Source organism: Carassius gibelio, chromosome B4 (assembly GCF_023724105.1).
Source record: "Carassius gibelio isolate Cgi1373 ecotype wild population from Czech Republic chromosome B4, carGib1.2-hapl.c, whole genome shotgun sequence".
NCBI classification, from domain to species: Eukaryota; Metazoa; Chordata; class Actinopteri; order Cypriniformes; family Cyprinidae; genus Carassius; species Carassius gibelio.
Genome location: NC_068399.1, coordinates 17,855,764 through 17,871,568, shown reverse-complemented (window position 1 = coordinate 17,871,568; position 15,805 = coordinate 17,855,764). Strand labels below are relative to the sequence as shown.

The window sequence follows — 15,805 nt, the reverse complement described above, 5'->3', positions numbered from 1 at the left end:
GCAAACTGAACCCTAAAGCAAAATATATACAAAATTTTGAAATACAAAAGAAAATGTTAAAAATATATTGCACAAATATTTGAAAAACAAATTTAAATATAAAAGTTACAATCAAAACAAAGTTTAATCATGTAGAAAGATATTTTATAAAGTCATGCAATTTTATAAAAATAAATAAGGATAAAGAAAACCACAAATTGACCAAAATGTTTTACTGATTTAATTTAATTTTGCAGGATAATTACATAACATAAATGTGTGCGTGGAAATTTCACTGCAAACACAGAAAATACGCATTTCAATATCTTGCTTCATGTTCTCCTTCAAATAATGTAAAAACTAAAAGCTATAAAATCAGTGCATACATGTTAAAAACTATTTTAATACAACTTGATAATATAAAATGCAGATAGCTTTCCAACATTATAAAAAATGCAATTTTAAAAAGGAAACTCATTCAATTATAAAAAAAATGGAAAAACAAAACTACAAATGAATTGATTAAATTTGTTGTTAATCATTTTCTTTCTTTAACGGATTAATTTTGCAGTTAGTTGGACAACTGGATAAAATAAATGCATACAAATTTCACTACCTAAAAGGTTAAATGTTACTCAATGTCCTCCTCCAAATAATCTGTAAACTGAAGACTATAAAATCAAAATCTGTGCTAAACATGGTGTAAAATATATATTTTTCAATAGCTTTCCACTTCAGCAAAACCCAACTTTTAAGCAGCAGAAAAGTCTAATTATCAGTAACTGTTAATTAAATATATTGTTGATAAATTTCTTTATTAAGTGAAAGAATTGTTGCAGCCCTGTTTGAGCTTTCCTGATAGTGTGCAAGTGTGAGTGTATTCAAGCCAAGCATCCCCCAGGTGAGATCCACCCTGCAGGACCGCTGCTGGCAGCAGAATTGGTGTAGTACTTAACCTGAAGGGACACTGTACTCTCTTATGAGAAATGCAATGAAAAACCCCTGTCATCCATAGAGCCTTTTTACCCAAATTGAATATCGCCTGCAGCCTTTGAATGTGCGTGTTTGTTTCCTTTGAGCAATGTAGGAGATGTGGGGAATGTGAAAGCACAAGTTGCATGTCACTACAAAGCACAAGATGATCTGACCGGTCTGGACCAGCTCTACGACTGGATTACATCATCGTCCAGGGAGCTGAGTGTGTGCAGTATCAGTGAAAAAATCCCATTTTGATTTGAAATGCTCCGTTGGATAATCCTTTGAGTCTGTGAGGAAGGGATGGCAGAACGGAGGTATAGCGAATGAGAGAGAAATGGTCTGTGTGTCAGCGAGTGAAAAAAAATCATCTCAGAATCCGTTCAGTTAGTGAGTTTACAAGCAGAATCTTATATTAATAAAGCTTAATAAATCAGCAACATCAAATAGGATTCGCACACTTTTTGAACATAAAACATTTCCAGTCATTCGTGACTAATTAAATGATTTTAAAAATGCATTTCAGTCAGGCATTCCCAGGATGACTCTAAATGAGAGTGTAAGGACCAGCTACTGTTAGCACTTCTCACCTTGGATGATCTTTCATGCTTTTATGAAGCATACAGGATGAGACATGATCCACAATGAGGGGGCTCACAGTGTTACACACTCACATTTGAGTCAAGGTTATGAAAGCACTCTCGTGGAGAAAAGGGCAACCTCTTGTCGCAAAGGAAAACAAAAGAAACAGAAGGATAAGATTGGCTAGAAGCAGCAATACGCTGAAGAGATTGTGTGATGTTTATATTTTCCACATCACTGATGTGTCTGAGAAGGACTGTGACTGAAATAGAGCCGTTCAGTCACAAAGCCAATTAGCAGACCTTCTCTGACAACTAATATAGAAAATAAGCTGTTTGTGGTTCATTTTAGGGTTTTAAACACAAATGCAAACTTTACAGTAATGTCATTTTGGTCTGAAATTATTTTAACTAAACTAACCTCATCTTGTTGACAAGTTACTAAGTAGCATTTTGTTAGCTATACAATGAGAAGTATAGACAATGACCGACAAACAAAGACTGAAACACAGTGGCCTATAAATACACAGTGTAACAAGATGCAAATGAGAAACAGGTGACACTAAATGAATTACCATAACAATAAATTAGGGTGACTATGGAAACAAAGACAACAAAGGAAACAGAAACTAAACACGGGAAGACAGAACACAGAAACAATACTTCAAAATAACAGTTAATAAAACACACGACTGGGGAATATGCAACACAAAGGCCAAGGAGTATGCATGATGTGATAAGGAAAATTCACAAATTTCTGTTGTAGATGCGGATCTATATAAATTATTGAGAATTTGAATTTTGAGTAGCTGTATTGCTGTTGCAATACAGGATTAATACTAAGTCGCGCAGGATTCGTTTTTAGTATATACCTAAATTAATAGTTACTTCAGTTAATATTTCTGGTCTTTTTGGGCAGGGAAAACAATATATAGAAATCGTTAAGATGGTTGTGTATGTTGACACATGTAACCGACAAAACTTTTATGAAAATTGTTATGTAAATATTAAATATTAAACATTAATATATAGCTGGAATTAGTCAAAGAAATCTATTCAAATATACAATAAGCATTACAATACCTCCGCTAACGTATTCAATCTTGGTTGGAGTGACAATATAAGTCCTAGGAAATAAAGCTTTGAGTCTATATGCAGTCAGTGTTATTTCTCTGAGTCCAAAGGAATTAAGTGTTATATTTTGTTGAATTATTAATCAATATTTAAAATGATCTTAACTGCAATTACATGCTGTTAACAAAATCACTGTTGCATGATTTAGTTACTGTAAGAACAAAAATAGTATTATATACTATAGCTACTACACCATAATCACATAAAAACAGTGAATAACTGTACAAAGTGAATTAAGGTACTGTATGTGTGCTTCCCTTACAAACCATCTTTATTTAGATTTCAAAATGGGCACTTTGACATTTGTAATACATATGTTGTTTTTTGTCTGTCCACCGATGTTGGCTACTGTAATGGATATGGACGTAGCAGGGGAAATTTCCCATTTTAAACAAATAACCATGGATGGTGACCTTAGATAATGTTTTCTCATTATAATTGGGGATGTAAGGATTCACTCAACTCACGATTCGATTCATGATTTTGATTTCACGATTCGCTTCATGATTAGTTTTCGTAAAAAAAAAAAAATGAGATTAAAGACAACTTATAAATTAAATGTGTCCTTTTATTATTGCTTGGAAAAAATGCTGCACGTTTCTTTGTGAAATTGAAATAGAAATAATATTATAATAATATACTAATACAGTACTTGCATATTGCTCTTTTGTTGGTTTTGATTCCTTCTATTTTCCTCATTTGTAAGTCGCTTTGGATAAAAGCATCTGCTTAATGACAACATTCTAATATAATGTTAATGTATATACCAAAACTAAATAAAAATTTTAAAACAAGCCCCAAATCCAACAGGGTCTGGCTGCAGACTTGCACTTGCATTCTCGGACTTCTTCTCACTTCCGCTAGTGACGTCACTTGGAGTCTTTATTTTTTATTTTGTTAGAATTTTTATTACTTTTTGTTTGAATTTCCCAACATTATATTACAGTAGCCAGGTGGCGAAGACAAGAAAAAATAAACTTAATTACAATGTCACTTGCAATGCTACTTGCACTCTCTACTACCTGTGACACTTGCAATCGACACAAATCGTGCGGGTTGCCAATGGAGACAAGACGCTGTGATGGTGATTAAATGATTAAACCTAATTTAGTACTATAGCGTACAGGGTCTTGCAAGAAAAAGACAAGACCGGCAAAACCTTGGCCAGAACACCAGAATATGAATGCTTGCGCAAAGTTTATCGCTAAGCGTTTTCCTCCCGTAGAAAAACATAAACGCTTAACATGGCTTAATGTATTAAGATGCTATTAAATTATCAAATTAAACACACAGTTCATTATTTTAATGAATATGTATACTCTATAGTATTTGCCTCACATACTGCAAAATGTGGCATAATGGACTAAGATGATAAAGGCCAAACTCAATATGCTTCTCTACATTATTAAAATATATAACTAATATGTACAGGCAAGCCCAGAATAAACGCAACATTTCGCAAAGTTTCGCGTTAAGCATTTTTCCATATAGAATAAACTGTCTACAACTCATTTATATCACTGTCTTTGTCCATTAAGCTACATTATGTGTTTTATTTATAATGATTTTCAATAGGAGGAAAATGTTTAATGTACAATTTAACGCACTGCGTTCTGTACTCGTCTGCTTGCCTGTACAGAGTTGATCCTTTTAAAATCACTTAATGCATTTCATAATGCACGTTTATATTTGCTGGTCTGTATATGCGTTGAGTTAATAACAAGATCTATAGGCTAGGCCTTCTGAATTGTCTTTATCATATTATGTCTGTTATTAAGCCACATTAAGTTAGTTTTATTATATTTATAAGAGAAAGATCGTCTGTTCTGATTTTTCCCGGAAAAACACGAGCGTCTGGAGGCGTGACGTGTGGGCAGAGCTAAAGAATCACGAGCGCGAGTAGGCTTTTGCATTGAGAGCATTTGGAAGCTGTGACACCGTGAGGACAAAACCAACCAAAATAAACCATGGCTAACAGTCAGATTCAGCGTATATTTATGATCCAGAATCTGTACATGTGGAAAATGCAGTTTGATGACAACATCGCATGTTGTTTACTTGATGTGCTTACGCGCCGATTGTTAAGTTAACAACACAGAGATATTTGAAGCAGTTTTACTCACGGCCTGCGGTTCCAACACACGATCGTGACCCTTTTTCGTTGGGACTGCATTATCCTTAAGAAATAAACGATACGCAAATCCGACGTCAAACTGGGCCTTGTTTGTAAAACAAGCATCTTCGAAATGCAGGGAACAAACAAAAACACTTGCACAACTCCATTGATGCTCTGTAAAAATAAACTCCATCCACTGGTCCCTTAATGCGTTTTTTTTTTTTTTTTGGTAATCTGTGCAGGGTTGTCTTGCCCTGGCAACCAAAAACACACTTTTTTTGTGACAATTCGGTCTCTCGCTCTCATCAGTGAATGTCTCTGCTCTGCTCTACGGGAGCACGCGTTCTTCCGGCAGACGTGCCCTCAGGACCCATATAAGGAAATTCCGCTCCATCTAACGTCACACAGACCCATACTCGAAAAAAACTTTCCGAAACTTGTGACAAACCGGAAGAGGTATTTTTGGAACAAAAATACTCCTTCAAACGTACAACTTAACTTTTGAAACTTTGTCCATGTTTAGAATGGGAATCCAACTCTTTAACAGTGTTAAAAACTTATTATGCATGAAATAGCATTTCACCCCCCCCCCCCCCCCCCTTTAACGAAAGACTTTGAGCATTGCGTTTATATTCTGCTGTTCTGTGGCCACGGATTTGTCGGTCTTGTCTTTTTCTTGCAGGACTCTGTACGTTATAGTAGTAGGCCTACTAATTTAGTTTTAATTACCACCATAGCGTCTTGTCTCCATTGGCAACATGCATGATTTGTGTTGATTGAAAGTGACGTCACAGGTTGCGGAGAGTGCAAGTGGCGATTGCAAGTGACATTGTAATTTAGTTAATTTTTTCTTGTCTTCACCACTTGGCTACTCTTGTAAAATGTTGAGAGATTCAAACAAAAAGTTATCAATAAATGGAACAAAATGAAAAAAAAAGACTGCAAAGTAACGTCGCTAGCGGAAGCACAAGTGTCTGAGAGTGCAAGTCTGAGAGTGCAAGTGCAAGTCTGCAGCCAGACCCTTCTCCCCAAATCAAATAAATAACACAAATAAAATAAATCCCTTCATCTAAACAAAAAGGCTTTGTCTGTGCTCTTTCCATTTAAAATTTGAGGCAACCACTGCATTTTAATCATGATCCAAACAAAACTGCTGCAGTGCATACACGCAACATGAGCAGATTTTAAATCTAAATTACATTGTATATTATTTTGAAATGTGAAGCAAAAACAGAATGCTTTGACTTCAGTTTTGTGAAACTAGATAAAAACTTTCTGCATGAAACAGAAACAGTAGATGAGCTGAACGAGACGCATATTCGCTCTTTGCCAGCAGGTGGCGTTTAAAGCGTTTCCCTGGTTTCAGATTTAAACAAAGCAGTGCTGCACCTATGAATTTTAATATGCATTATACAGAGACGAGATGAAAAGAAAAAATACCATCTAAACTTTTCTAAAGACAGTAAGTTCCCCTCAGACATGCATTCATATAAACTCCTACCCCTAAATTAATTGCGATTTGTTTAGCATCTCAACCAATTTGAATTGTCACATATTTTAATAAATTTTCAACCAGCTCGCAGTTAATCGTTACATCGTAAATCCTATGATTTTTCGTTTAAATTAACAGAATGTATGTAAATCACATAAAAAATTATCAATGGAACTCATGGCTCAAAATTATCTTCCAGATTTTAGAATTATATAGAGAAGACATACAAAAAATAATTCAATTGCATCTCTCAGAGTCCACAATGGCACACAGATTCACAGTGCACTAGTGCAATGGAAAGCAGCAGGGTGGAAATGTGAGACCCTGGTGGCTCTAATCTAAGATTTTCCTGCACGCAACAGGCGTATTGTATTTTTAGGGCAGAAGGGACACCTTTTAGCGGAGGACATTAAGGGTAAAAGATGCCCCCTAGAGGCTGGAACGTGATGAAAAGGAAATGGCACTTAAGAGAGAGGAGCAGAACGAGAGCGAGCGAGACCTGCTTCTGAGTTATTCAGTGCATGGAGTGTCCTTGATGCGGCTCAAACGACAGCCTAGTCATGAGAGTGCGTAATGTCCTCAAAGACACGTTGCTCGGCCATCAGAGAGCGGTGGCTATGGGACAGAGCCTTCAAATGCCAAATATAACACATCCCTTGAGGTGTGAATTGGAACGCTTTACATAAGAAAACATATCAATCAATTTCATTAAACATACTGAGAGTCTAGTGCAAAAACTGAAGTCAAAATGGGATCAAAATATTCAATTTCTTTAAATGTGGCTTAGCACACTTACACAAGTCCTAAATGATTGCAATGATTTAAACATCTGAACATGTGACGCTTTTAAAATGGATTTCAATTGTCTTCCAAACTGGGGGAAAAAATAACCATCAAACGCTGCCAATGTAGTTAATTAATTTTGCAAGGCCTGACCTTTACAAATAAAGAGAGGAATAGAAAAAAATGGGAGCCATGAAATGCAATTCAATTTCTGGCTTAATAGTTAAGTATATCCACTTGAATGCACTGACTACACACAAGTCCTGGTCGAATGAGAGTAGGTGTTTGAATGCACCTGCCGCAAATTTACATATTTCTCATTTCAATAATCCTAAGAGGCACTCATAGCAGAGATAATAGAAAACTGACAGGCAGGATCTCACAGTCATTCATTACAAATAAAACAAAGGTAGTCACATACCACAGAATAAGTGAATATATAACTTTAGGACACTTGTGGTAATGAGATAATTTTAATAATATATATATTTTTTACAGCATTTACAAAATGAAATACTGTTCTCGGAGTAAAAAAAACAAAACAATTATGACATCTGTTTCCTGTAATTTACAATGTGACCATATACTATCTCAGTATGACCATATTTATTACAATGTTAATTTTTAATCTAAATGCAGAAATGGGAATGTAATAAAAACAGTAAAAATAACATCAAACTTAAAAAGTGAGGGGAAAAGATTATAGAAGTAAAGCACTGCACATAGCTCAAGTACTTCATGTCAATATATATATATATATTTTAAATAAAATAACACAAAGAATAAGACAAAAAATTAAGCAATAATAATAACTTATAACTTAATAATAATCAAATGAAAACAACAAGTTAAATACTTCAAATATCTTAAAAGTATACATTTTGGGGGACTAAAGGAAGCATGAAGAGCTTATACATCCCCCGGTGGATGTCCCTGTGGTTAGACAGAAAAGCATCAAAAGAGGCCGTTCACAGTGAGCTGGCAGATGTGAGAACTGGCAGCTTTGAGGTGGGTGGGAGTGAACAGTTCTGTCCTTGCGCCTCTCTCTCTCTCTCTGCATCGACCTCTTTTCAATCTCGTTTAACTGCTGCTAAAACTCACAAGCCTGTATTGACAGAAGCCAATTACTCCACACTTCACCTGCTGCAAACAGGATGAAATAGCAGTGGCGTACAGCATCTGTGTACACAACGACAACTCTACATTTCTCTTCTCCTCCACATCAAAACAAATTGATTTACAATAAAGACCCACTGAGCGTTCGAAATAGCTCAGAGTTATGAAGTCTTGCCATGTCACAACCTAACAAAAAGCTGCTGATGGGAAAATTTACTGAAGAGGCACAAACCAATTAATACAGAAGTAGGAATATGTATGTGTGGGGGTGTGAAGGAAAGCTTTTCTCTTCTCTAGCTAGAAATAAAATGTGATATTTCTTATTTCTAAAGGGCAATGAAACATTTCCTTAGATACAAAGAGTGCCTGGACCTGCATTAACCTTATTTAAATATATATCTCCCCTAAGAGTGCTGCATAGGCCATCTTAAATCCAGATCTCGGAGCCTCTCAGAGCTGTTAAAGTTAGTGATGTGGAGTGAGGTGTGCCACTGCCACCGATTGCTCTCTGATCCAACTTTACTTCATCTGAGGAAACAGATCAGCACTCTGAAGACAGTTGCTGTTTTCTGCTTTAATCTACTGGGGTCTGTGTTCACATGAACACTGCAGCTGACCTATTTATCTGATATGACTTCTGCACAGCCTGACACACAGGAAAATAAACATGCATTATACTACTATCTCTGGTTAGTGCTTGATGTGATATCAGAACATCTAAGTGCATTTGTTCTCAGTTTCAAAGTCAACACAGCTAAAAATACTGTTTTCAAAGTTAACCTATATTTAGTCTCATGGAAATAATTTATATATAAATATAACTTATATGTATTTTATAGATTTTGTAGTATTATGCTTACATGCAGAATGATAAAAATGAAAAAAAAATGTAATTTTAGTACTGCTGAAATGTATATTATACTGAATATGTAAACTAAAAAGTATATTACATTTACGCAAATTATTGTATAAAGTATAAAGATATTATTTAAAGATTGTATTTAACTACGGTATTATTAATAAATGTGTCAAAATCATATATATGATGTGTTGAAGATGATAAATAATTCAATTCAATAATTCAAAATCTTAAATTCACATGCTGGAGGTATAAAATGCTAAAGAAAAAAGGTTCTTTAAATAAATAAGTGTTAATCATGTTGATATGTATATTCAACTTAACTGATTATTAAAAGTACTAAATATATAAAGCATGACCTATCTTAAATGTAGGGTTTTAAATAAATCAAAATGTTCCTTTTGCTAAAGATTATTAAAGATTTTTACAATTTACACTGTAAGAATAACCTTGCATTTGACCCGTTGGCGATGATAAAAGGGTGGCAAAGAAAAAAAGGTTAAGAAAGAAAAAAGGTCTTTAAATGTAATATTTAATTTAATTGCAACCAGCTGTGCAATAAGTTTGCAATGAACCAAGTGAAAAATAAATAAATAAATAGATAAAAAAAAAAAAGAACAAATATAGCAGCACATTTTCCAAATGAGAGGTATGGAAGGAGGCGGGCCTGCACTCCACATGAGATGAGATGAGAGTGCCAGTGCGTTCACATCCCTGTCTCAACACACTCTCCTTGTCTGCAGTTATGGTCGCTATGGAAACCGTTCCCAAGGCTCTGCAATGTCCCCGAATGGAAAGAGAACAGTAGGGAGGGACAGAAATAAAGTCTTCTGCACATCACCAAGACAGAAACCAGAAAGCAGAGGAAAAAGGTAGAAGGTCACAAAAACACACATCGGGGATTTATTTTGCCTTATTTGACAAATGACGGCTGCTTTTATGTAGCACAGTTGGCAAGGACACTCAGCAGATCATTTCAGGGCTGCCATACGTCAGTTAAGAAGAACATTCTGCATGCCAAACCAAACTTCAGATGTAGAATTAATAATATTAAGTAGGACCTCAGGAATGAGTAATCAGCTGAGAGATCTGAACCGTCACACTCACTGAGGCCTGACTGACGCACGCTGGCTGCAGTTTGCTGGAGCTGTGTGTGTGCTGTGGGCCGGAGCCGCGCACTGGGTAATTACATAGAGGTTAACGAGGCTGACTTCTCTAACGAGATATGAATCACACCGCATACAGAGACTCGGAGGGCTGCGTTAGGGCTATTTATACTTGATTTTCCCTTCGACATGAGCATTAGCCGAACACTGCCAGTTTGTCCATTCTAAGGTCGCAATCTTGAAAACTCTTGACATTTCTCCTAATTTTCAGTCATGGCGCATTTAGAGCACAAATGAAAAAGCAATTTATTATTGACATTTACATTTATAATTTATTTATTTAGCAGACCCTTTGATGCAAAAATTTTTTTAGGAATGCTGCAATGCAACCGATTCATCCCAAGGAAACAGAACCACAGAATTGCTGCATGATGCAATACAAAGATGCACATTTTAAATAAATAATAAACATGCGTAAAAAAGAGTGTGTGTGTGTGTATATTCATGTATATCTATACATGATCACTTTGAATAGAAATGGCTCTGTTTAAAAGAATAGTTCAACACCTAACACTGAAAATGTACTCTCAGGTCATCCAAGATTTCTCAGGTCAAGAACAGATTTGGAGAAATGTAGCATTACATCACTTGTTCAGCAATGGATCCTCTGCAGTGAATGGGTGCCGTCAGAATAAGAGTCCAAACAGCTGATAAAAACATCACAATAATCCACACGTAAATCAGCCGAGTTCAGTTAATAAATTGATTCGATTAGGATTTAATTGTTATATAGTGAAGTAAATGTAGGTGCATCCCCTATACGGGATGGGATGACAGTTAACAGGTTAATCATAAATATGAGAAAGCAACTAATGATGCAAATACAAAAAGCCTCACACTAAACTCCACCAAAGCTCAAAATAAAACAAGCCTCATCCTCACTCCATGACATCTCCCTCCTTGCACAGGAGCAAATACAGAATAGCAAACAAAATGTGTCATGACTCTTCCATTTGCTGAAGTACAGAGACGGATCAAAGATCCAAGTCATGGATGCATTACTGAGAGTCATCTGGTCTGAACTGATCAACAGCCAGCTACTGTCTGTCTCTCAACAAAGTGCTGTTTTTAGACCTTCTACGACAGCATCGGTCTCATTCTGCCTGGCGTGTGCGATGGGATGTTTCTGGGAAGACTTGGGTGGGTTTTGTTTTGATTCTAAGAAGGGAACAGTAGAGTGTGCATGCAAGAATACGTGCTGGAGACAGGTGAGCAGCAGTGGAAGACAAATGTGCCAGTGTTTTGAATCACATTAGTGTGTTTATAGGGTGTTAGACTCAAGTGCGAATTCTCACTCTGATCAGCAATGTTGATTAATATTTGTATGGCGAATGTCTTGGTTTTCACACAGAATTACATAACAGCACTCAAAGGAGGTACATGCAGTCACTGACTTGAAATAAAACATGAGCATCAACCCAAAGTGGGCAAATGTCAAAGCGGAGGACACACCTACTCTAAACAAACACTGATGTAACACCACTCTTTTTTTATTAAATTAACATGAATTTTTTGAATGCATTTATTTTATTGATTTGATTTTTTCTTATTTTTTTTATTTTTATTTTTTAATTTATTTTTTATATTAATGTGAATTATTTTTAAGAATACATTTATAGAATTAAACCAACAATGAGACTTACCTATTTACAGACAAATCTTATATATATAAAAAAAAAAAAAAAAAAAAAATTATATTGAGGGTATGCAGACACCTCTATGTAGGTAAAAAGTATACAGCTCATAAATTGAGATGGCTCAAAATATCCAAAAACTATTTTGTTTCAATAACTTTGTTCAAACCAGTAACAAAATATTCATCACAAACTGCTGCTTCTTTGGATCAAATTAAACTAAAAACTGTTTGTCAGGCAGGTCTGTAGACACACTCGCACAGTGAGGTCCTCTCATCTTATTTTTTGTTTGGCGTCTCTACACAGAGATCTCTAAAGAAAACGGTTCAAACAAGCAGCAGCAGCAGGCTGAGGTACCACATATCTGATTGTATCAACTGAGCAATGTCTTTTGCTGAACAGTAGGACCATGTCTGTGCTCTTTCAACTCTCTAAAGGGTTTTATGCGATCGGATGACATGCACATTCCAGGTTTGGGCCAGGTTACACTACACAAAGACAAATCAATGAGAGTGATGTCCTTAAAACATTCGTTTTGTACATTCTTTAGGTTTTATAGCTATGGAACTGATACATGTGAAAGGAATAGTTCACTCAAAAATGAAAAGTCTCGTGTCATTACAAATCCTAAAATACAAAAGGCACTATAAAATAGTCCATATGACCTTTGCACTATATAAGAAGTTTTTTAAAGTCACACAACAGCTTTGTGTGAGACACAGACTGATATTTTAGTCATTATTCACTGACTACAGGTACACTAAATGTTCAATAGATTGGCGTCGGTAAGATTTTGGAAAGAGATTTCATATGCTCATTATGGTTGCATTTATTTGATAAAACAATACAGTAATATTGTTAATTGTAATTACAGCCTAGAAAAACAGTTTTCTATTTTATGTTTTTAAATAGAATTTATAATTCTAAAGTATAAAATATATAAATTTCAACAAAAATATAGAATGTCATTTCGGTGACGGCAAAGCTTGTATTTCCATCAGCCATTCCTCCAGTCTTCATTGTCACATAATCCTTCAGAAATCATTCTAAAATGCTGTTTTAGTGATCAAGATACATTATTTATTATTCATTGTATTATTCAGTTTTATTTATGTATTATTAATGTTGAAACTATTTTAAAAATCAACATTTTAGGGTTGTTTGATGAATAGAAAGTTCAACAGAACAGTATTTTTATCAAACAGGATTATTTAATTGGTCACTTTTGACCAATTAAATGCATCTTTGCTAAATAAATACATTTCTTTATAAGAAAACAAAACAAACTAAAATATTTTTAAATGGTGGTTTACTAAACATTTTGATAGAATTTTTTTTTTCAACATATTTTTTTTCATCATAGACTCAAAGACTCAAAATATAACAAACAGATTATACAGACTTTTTATAGTGCAATATTTGTCCTTTTTGGAGCTTGACAGCCTGACAACTGTCATTGTATTGAAACGATCTATATTAAAAAATTTAAACAAATAATTTTTGCATTCCATCAAAATAACAGTGAGTAAACAATGAAAAGCATTCATTTTTTGTGGAACCATACCTTTAATTTCAAGAAGAGTGCAGACTGTAGAGTTGTAAGTTGGTTTAGTGGGTCAGTTCCTCTCTGCGTTCGTGCTCTCAGGTCTCTCACAGGTGAACTGCACCAGGTTTGGCTTCTGCGTCCTTGACACAGTTAGCCGACCGCATTAGTGACCGATTCCTCCTTGGCCACCTGTCTCCTTGATGATGACGGGTCCGGGCCCAATCGCATCTCTTCCACCTCGTCTCCTGGGTGGTGAGAGGGGAAATGGAGAATACAGGAAGATAAGTTGAGGGGCCACTTTGGAGTTTAGGGGGACCAAAATAGATGTGACACACAACAGCTCTGTAACTGCCCAGTTAGACTAATGAGGCGAGGTTGAAGGAGAGGGATGCTCCCGGAGGTGCACACGCTCTCGTCAAAGCCCCTGCCCGCCTCACCCGTGGCCCATTTCCGCTACAGAAATTCATTAAAATGGTCACAGCGAGCGAGCTTTAGGGCCTCAATTGGGTCAAGGCAAAATATTGAGCTCAAAGAATTCAACTCAATATCAATTTGTCAGTCTTAGAATAGTAATTTTTCACACCTGTATCTTAGAGTTGAAGGTGCCACAGACTCTGAACATGGGGTGAAAGGTCCTGGTTGACCACTGACCACACAGCTCACTCTGCTCCACACCGGTTTCCAGTTAAGATTTTTGAAAGACGTCTCTTATGTTTACCAAGGCTGAATTTACTTTTATAAAAAATGCAGTAAAAACTATAATATGGTGGAATAATATTACAATTTAAAAAAAATAATTCCAATTTTAATATAATTTAAAATGCAATTAAGGTAATGGAATGTGTGATCCTTCAGCAATCATTTGAATATAAAGATTTAGAATAAAATAAAATATTATTATTATCCATGTCGTAAACAGTTTGCAATCAAAATTGTGATACTGGGAAGTTAATATTTTTATTTAACAAGGGTATAATAAAATGATCAAAAGTGACAGTAAAGACACTAATAATGTTGGAAAAGATTTATATATAATTTCCTGGTTTCCACAAAAACATGTAGCAGCAAAATTGTTTTCAATAATGAAAAAAAAAACCCAGTTAATAAATAAGCACCAATTAAGCATATTATAAGAATGATTTTTGAAAGATCATGTGTTTTAAGGCCTGTTCACACCAAGAACGATTAATAATATTATGTGAACTATAGTAGTCAACATTTAAAGTGGAACAAAACCTTTGATCAAAGTGGTCATAAACTAAAACAATACCCGTTACTGTTTTAGGACAATTTAAATGAACCTTTTGATCCACTCCAAATGTTGAATACTGTATAACAATACCTATATATTAGCGTACACACTAACACACAGTTTTGTTCTGTTTATTTTTGTGCTGCAGTTGAGGTCGTCTGCTTTAAATGCTTGGATGGATCTTGATTGTCTGTTAACATCAATGTTTTAAATGTTCAACAGCTGAAAAAAAAAAACAAAAAAAAAAAAAACAAGCGATTCCAACAATTGGTTCCTTATTAAAAAATGGTAAACTGGTTCATGATGTGGGTCTACCTGTATTTATAATGGCAGTATGCCATTCCAAAATTCAGCATACATCTTGCTAGACAGTTAAAATACATGCAAAATAGATACTTCATATCGCTGTGGATATTCTGGAAATGATCATATAGCCATATCATAACATAAACATTAAACCCACGTTTACACTTGTATTTCTTGCCTTCTGTAAACTAACATGAGTAACAGAGCTCGCTTTTATCCAGTTGCAACGGTCACATGAAATAATGAACAAAACAAAAAAAAGGAAAAGAAAAAAAAAAGTAATGCTCAATTTCATTGCAAACTTAAGGCAATGGTTGTAAGCGGAGTCATCACATCTAACATTTAAAGCTACATAGATCAAATGCTTGGTGCGGTATTATTACAGATGTTGAAAGGTACAGCAGGAAGAAACCAAGCAGCAGGTTTGCTTTTATCAAGTCTGATCAAACTTACAAGGACATGACTGCATGACATTTCTGTGACCTTTTCTTTCGGCCCAACAGAGTCCACTCCGTGGGTGTGTCCAAACACAACGCCACAGGCACTTGTCTCTTCCAGTCTCTGTGAAGGCCAAAGTGCTGTTCTCTCTGTCTATAGACATGCATATTTTATGAATACCAGGCATTATGTAAGCAATATTTCAACTAATTAATATTTTAATTAATTAAAAATTTACTTTCCCTATCCAGCCCCAACCAGTTCCTTCAATGACAATTAATCTCGGTGTCAATTGTTTATCAATTCAATATGAATTTAGAAAATTAATTAATTTACAATTCAAACGAACTGCAGAAAATAAACTGATGTCATTAAACTGACTTAAATTGTTTCATTAGAAGTACAAGCAGTAGGCCTACAAGCATGTG

General features: G+C 35.1%; 1 long non-coding RNA gene across 9 annotated transcripts in view; it reads right to left on the bottom strand.

The window, feature by feature from the left end:
* Positions 1–15,805, bottom strand: part of LOC127956896 (uncharacterized) — a 75,232-nt gene that overhangs the window by 58,195 nt on the left and 1,232 nt on the right. For 5 of the 9 annotated variants that reach the window (XR_008153661.1, XR_008153663.1, XR_008153662.1 and 2 more), the window contains exons 3-4: positions 15,393–15,530; positions 13,400–13,626 (exon numbers count right to left, since the gene is read on the bottom strand). This is a non-coding gene — a long non-coding RNA (uncharacterized LOC127956896). Of the gene's footprint in view, positions 1–11,925; positions 12,324–13,173; positions 13,307–13,399; positions 13,627–13,964; positions 14,114–15,392; positions 15,531–15,805 lie in introns of those variants that run through there. The other 4 variants (XR_008153664.1, XR_008153658.1, XR_008153660.1 and 1 more) reach the window with 4 other exon arrangements.